This window comes from Lissotriton helveticus, chromosome 8, assembly GCF_964261635.1.
Source record: "Lissotriton helveticus chromosome 8, aLisHel1.1, whole genome shotgun sequence".
Taxonomy (NCBI): Eukaryota; Metazoa; Chordata; class Amphibia; order Caudata; family Salamandridae; genus Lissotriton; species Lissotriton helveticus.
This window is the reverse complement of record NC_136069.1, coordinates 632383361-632389814: the sequence shown is the minus strand read 5'-3', so window position 1 is coordinate 632389814 and position 6454 is coordinate 632383361. Positions and strand designations below refer to the sequence as shown.

Here is a 6454-nt window from a genome sequence, read left to right as displayed (position 1 = left end):
ACATGAGGTCATACACCCATCGCATACAATTCTGCACACACTCCTTGTAAACGTGGCTCAATCCAGCACCAAGGAAAACCTATCTTTTTCTACCCAGATTTCACCCCGCTGGTCCAAGCAACCCAGGAGAATTTGTCCAAAGCAAAGCATATACTGCAGGAAGCTGGTGTGTCTTACACCCTCCTCTACCCGGCTAAGTTGCGAGTAACCCATGATGGATAACTGCATTTTTTCAGAGATGCCAAGTCCACACTCAAGTTTGCCAAACACATAGGGGGCCTCCCGCCGGTCTCTGGCAGCCGCTGGACGGAACCCTGATGGAGCTGGCCTGAGTGCCAATGACTAATCATGCCGCCAAGGAGACATGCCATAAATGCTAAGACCAGACTGTCTTCTAAATTATTGACCCATTGCCCTCTTGCTGCTGCTGATTAGTCCACTGTTTATTGTAACTGGATAGATGGGCGCAGACCTTAATACAGCCAGCACTATACACCTGTTAAGCTATATATCATGTTGCTAAGTGTCCTCACAAACTACAAATCTTGGCCACCCAGCCAAATGAGGCAGGGTTGTATGCCGGCGACTCCTAATCCCCCAGGGATAATTCCCTCATAGCCCCAGGGCTCTAAGATCTACTTTTATATTTTGGGGTTTAATGGGTGGGTATATGACACAACCTGATGGGGGGGGGGGGTTGGTGTGGGCGGCGGAGGGTTGGGAAACTGTTGTTGTTTGTTGTAATGTACAATGCTGAGATTAAGCTTGCAGCAACTGACATTCATACATACATACCACTAGTTGGAATGAGGCACCACACATGAGTCGCTGGAGAGTGCTACTACCAACTGAGTATCATCAGCATATGACACTACAGTTAGTCCTCGACTCCTGGCTACAGCCGCCAACGTTTGGACATATAGATTGAATAGTGTAGGGCTCAACGCTGAGTCCTGAGGAACCCCTTGTCTCAGTGTGTATCATAGAGGAAAAAGGGGGGCCGCCACCTGGAAAGCTTGCTCTGCAAGGAAAGAGGCGAACCATCCCAGGGCCGAGCCCTTAATACCAGCCTCCTCCAACGGTTGTAGCAGGATCTAATGTCATACCATGTTGAACGCGGCACTGAGATCTAATAAAATCAGCGCTGAAGTGCGTCAGGCATCTACGGCTGCCCTCAGGTGTTCGATCACAGCAAGGAAAGTAGACTGTGCTGCCCTAGAGATTAATGACTGCCCTAGAGAAGGACATATTGATCAGCTGACACAGCGGTGTAAGGAGCAGGGGCAAAGATTTGAGAAATTGTTCAGGCTTAAGCGGATCAGTTGCAGAGCCAGATTCAATCCTGCTACACAACATGCGCAACAATGCTCTTCCTGTTCTACTTTTGATGGGGATGGGGACGCCTCCATGACACTTGCCAGCTCCCTCATCTCCCTTAGCACTTTCGATACTTGCTCAATTTGGTTGTTCAGGCTGTCTTTTTCTGACTGATCTTCCTCTTCTGAATCCTCGAGCATGGAGTAGGGGTTGTGGTTGCTCACAAGTCGTTTGCTTGTTTTAGTTGCATCCTGTAAGGTACTGTGCCTCCTTTTCCTGCGCTCCTGTTTTGTCCAGGAAGCTTCACCCTGTTTATCGGTGGCAGGTTGGGTGGCAGCTCGCTGGGCTCAGGGATGACAGGCAGGATATCTTCTTCGGTCTATAGCTCCTGTGCCTTGGTGGTGTCCTGTTTGGTTTGGGGTTTGTCCTGTTTGGAGCCCTTCGCTCTCCCAGTTCCCTTTGCCCACCTCAGGGCTGAGACTGGAGGCCTGGTTTCATCAGCCTCTTCCTGTTGGTCTCTCCAGGGAGGTTTGGCCGCCTGGGCATAGGATCTGGCTCTTTTTGGGCAGTCTTTTAAGAGATGGCTCAAACCCCCACAGAGGTTGCATGGGGTTTCCGCTTTGCAGGTCTTTGGTGTGTGGCCTTCTCGTTTTCAGTTTTTGCATACTTGCGCTGTGCAGTCCTTGGCGGTGTGGCCTGGTTTGCTGCACCTGTTGCATAGTTTGGGCTGCCTAGCGTAATGCAGGTATCCTGAGTCACACCCTAGGGAGAAGTTGGAAGGGGGGTGGTGGATTCCATCTGGGGCAGATGGGTCCTCCTTCAGCTTTGCCATAACGGTCCATTTACCATCCCAGATGCCATCGCTGTCCAGGTTGGTGGAGGGTTCTTTCATCACTGTGCAATGGTCGCGGAGGAAGGTTCTTAGGTCTTAGATATTGACTTGTGGGTTGTAGGCATGCATGGTCATTCTCTTTACCTCCATCACGAGCTGGTATTCCAGGGGGAAGTCAGAGAAGGGTTTCTCCTCCCGCCGTGACCAACACATATGCCAATATCTTCTGTAGATTTGCTCAGACATGAACGTAAGCAGGTAGGGTGCATCCGACATTATGCACCAGATTTCTGCTGCTGTGAAACCCATCTTAGTTACCAGAAGTTCTGTGAAGATCTTCCTGCTCAGGTACAGTGTGGAGCCATCTGGTTCCACCTTCCCCCGCAGCTTTACTGTGTTGTGAAATCATCAGTTCAGCGGTCTGCTCATCGCACTGTTCTGTTGTGGTGTACCCAGGAGAGGGATTCCTCAGCAAGTTTGCGGCACGTTGGTAATCTTCATAATCAGTAGACAGGGTCCCCCTTCAGGTAGGTGGAGGACACAGGCAGACCCTCAGCTCTAGCAGGGTGGGCCTCCCCAAAAAGGGGCAGGAGACCCGGAAGGGGCTGGCAGGGGTCTCCTTCAGGCTGACAAGGGATCCCCAGCTAGGAGGCAGCTCCAGTCAGCAGTCCATAGCAGGCAGGCAGGAAGACCGCAGAAGGTAATACAGCCCCATCAGGTAAGGCAGCTCCAGAAGGCAGGCCTTAGCAGGCAGGGAGCTCCAGTAGGTGAGCAGCTTCAGCAGGCAGGGATCCTCAGCAGGCAGGAGTCCTCAGTCCCAGGGTGTGGGGTGTCGGGTGCGGGGTTGTCTTTTAGGCATTGGTTTTTTTACCAGCTCTGGTCGCGGGAGTCCACCAGAAAGGGACTGCAGGCATCGTTCGGGGTGTCGAGGAAGGTCAAAGATCACCAGATCTGAGGTTCGGATTGCCGGTGAAACCTCCTTGTGGTGTGGGGCCACTTGAACTCGGGCCTTGGGCGCCGGGTGCAGAGTGGTGGAGACTCACAGTTTTGGCTGGAGTCTGAGTCTATGGGTGAGCAAATCCGGTGCGCACGGGAGATAACATCTTTAGCTTGGAAGGCAGAGCAGGTCCTTTGGGTGTGTGTGTGTGTGTGTTTGAGTTTGCTGGCCACACTGGGATTTTGTTGGAGCAGGTTCAAGGTGCGGACAGGCCGGTAGGGCTGAGGTCAGGTCAGTGGGCGTCTTCCTCTTCTAAGTTGTAGCACGGCTTCTTCGGTCCTTCTTCTTTTCTTCATGTCCATTCTCGTCTGAGGAAGCAAGGTCCATGGTTGCCCCTAAATACTAGATTTAGGGGCGTTACAGGTAGGTAAAGGTTGGGACTAGTGGATCCCTTCCTTGGGGTGGGTACACCCCCTATTATGCCACCCTCCAGTGGGAGGGCGGCATATGGCTCACTCCGATTGGCTGGGTCCCCTCATCTGCAAGATGGCGGGGACTGAGAGTTGTGCTTCACTTCACCTCTCCCACCCGAGGGGTGAGGTTGGCAAAGGTGGGCACACCTCCCTTCCTCACTTGGTTTTCCCGCCGATTCTCGTGCCCAAAGTGGGGGTCAGAACCAGTGGGGGCCAGTTGCTGGAAGCAGCAAAAGGCCTGGGGAAGCTCACAAAGTTAGCAAGCCTTTGAAACTTCCCCTTCATGGACCCTGCCTTTTCTGGGGGAAGAGGCTTGGCACCTCGTCCCAGGATGTGCATTGTTCCCGATCCCCGAGAGCAGCAAGCTCTTGACCCAGTGGTACAGAAACATGTCTGGTGGTGGCAGCTGGTGAGCAGCCACTCAGCCTGGACAAAAATGTTAGTTCGTTTTTCAGGGGGCATCTCTAAGATGCCCTCTGAGTGCATTTTTCATTAAATCCCACACTGCCATCAGTGTGGGTTTAATGTGTTGAGAAGTTTGATACCAAACTTCCCAGTTTTCAGTAAAGCCATCATGGTACTGTGAAGTTCATAATGACAAACTCCCAGTGCCATATATTCTTAATGGAAGTACTGTACTTACAATGTCTGAGAATTGGCTTAGACACTGTAGGGGTTCAGGGCTCATGCACCTGTACCTTCACCACTGGTATAGTGCACCCAGCAAAAGGGATGGATGATCTATGCCAAGGCAGTGGGTTGTAGGCATGGCACACAGGGATGTGTGCCATGTCAACTCTTCTCTTTGCTCTGCACCAAAACAAGCAGCCTGCAAAGGCAGGGCCTCTAAGGGTGGCACAACAAGTGTTCCAGCCCTTATAGGCCTCCCCTGGCCACAGTGCCCTTTGTACCTGGGGTACCATTTACAAGAGACTGAGCTGTGGCTAAAGGGTGCCAATTGGGTTTTGCCTTAATGATGCAGGGGAAGGACATAGACCCTGGGTACCTGTTTTGCAGGAACCTAGGGCACACTCAAAGTACATCAGCAGTTTAGCAAAAAGTGGGGTCAACCATGCAAAAAAGAGGACACTTTCTTACACTCAGCAGGCAGTAAAAGTGCAAATGTGTGCGTAAAAGCACAGGATAGCTCTTTGGCAGAACAGTGACCCATCGTGGCTCCTAGAGGTACTGCAGGCAGATGATCGTCTCCAGTGGCATGGAAAGCACGGGACCCACGTCTGGGCATACCTGTCCCACTCGGGGTGACAAATGCAAAACGAACAATTGATGGACATAATGCTGAACAATGTCAAACATTCACCCGAGTACAGAGATCTGGGCCTAAATACATAGTTTTTTTGCTCCCCATGCCATTCCAGTTTAAAGGCAGCCCTATGCAAATCAGTCATGACCCTGCTCCCCAAGGGAACAGTCCAGCCGGAACTGCCAAGCCAGGTCCTCAGTGAACCGAAAACAAGCATCCTGGAACCGGTTTCGGGGTTTCTGTAGTAGGGGATCTCTGTGTATAGTCATAATCTAGTGAATAGTCCCGCCCATGTGCGTGGACCCCGGAGCAATCAAAAATAATCTCTTACAGTGTCAAAAAATGCAGAAAAGGATAGACACTTAAGAGAGAATTTAAAGACAGATAATGCAGCCTAAAAAGGCTACACTGTCCAGTACTTCAACTAGAAATTCCACCATAAAATCCACAAAACAGCAAAAGCCTGTACAGATTTCCACTGCTTTAACAGCAAACTCCCTCAGGAATGATAGAGAGAAGAACCTGGACAGACAAGCCCCATAGGCTGCCATTATGTGGCTCAAAACAGGATACTGTGCCTTTAAGAGAATCTTCCAGAACCTTCTCCCAGTATCCCAGAATGCATAGCAGGTCCAACTTACTCTCAGTTCTTTTTTCCAGCTCCTGCAAGCAGGACCCTGGAGCATTGAGCTCTCCCTTTTCAAGGGTTTTGTTGGTGTTTTTTCACTAAATTCGATTTTGTGTACTTTTAAAGTACTTTGGTGACTTTCTTCTTGGTTTTCTGCACTCCTTTGTTGTCCATAATGCCTGCATTATTTGACAAATGCCCGGAGTGCTCCAGGAAGAAGGCCAAGTCAGACCCCCATGAGGTGTGTATCCTCTGCCTTCCCTCTTCCCACATCCCAGAGGAGTGTGTGATCTGTAGAGGCTTCTCTGGCAGGACCCTGAAGGACAGGAGGAAGATCAGACTTCAGGGACTTGAAGAAAGAAGACTGAAGGCTCGAGGTGGGTCTGGAGGGGCTTCTACTGCCCATGCTGAGGCCTCTGGGGGGCTCCCCAGGGGCAGGAAATCCAGCAAACGGCCAAGGTCTCCGTCTGGGTCGGTTGCGCTGACCACGACGTCGAGAGGAAGGTCCACGGCCAGTTCCCAGTCTCCCCAGGGCTCTGGGTTGAGAAAACGTCGCCCGTGGACGTCGAGGGACTTACACAGGCCGCCGTCGAACCCGGTGTCGATTTCCTCGTCGTCGCCGTCGGCGTCGAGTGGCCGACATAGGAGGACCCGGCGTCGGCGCTCGCCGTCGAGGCGACACCGCCGTTCGCCGTCGAGGGCGAGGTCATCGTCGTCGTCGAGGGGATCCTCGTCGTCGAGGCCGCCGTCGAGGAAGGCGAGATCGCCGTCGAGGCGGAAGAGGTCTCCGGCGCTGAAGAAGTCGACGTCGGGGCGATCGAAGAGGTCGCCGTCGAGACGATCGAAGAGGTCGACGTCGAGGCGATCGAAGAGGTCGCCGTCGAGGCGGTCGAGGTCGCCGTCGATGAGTCAACGCCCGTCGTCGAGGTTTCGTGGATCGTCCATCTGGTCGGGGTCGACGTCGAGGCAGAGAAGCCGGTCGACGCCGAAGCGTGTGGAACGG

The 6454-nt window shown here is 52.5% G+C and overlaps 1 pseudogene; it reads right to left on the bottom strand.

Moving 5' to 3' along the window:
- Positions 1 to 1253: 1253 nt before the first annotated feature.
- Positions 1254 to 2578, bottom strand: LOC144773778 (uncharacterized; annotated as a pseudogene).
- Positions 2579 to 6454: the final 3876 nt, after the last annotated feature.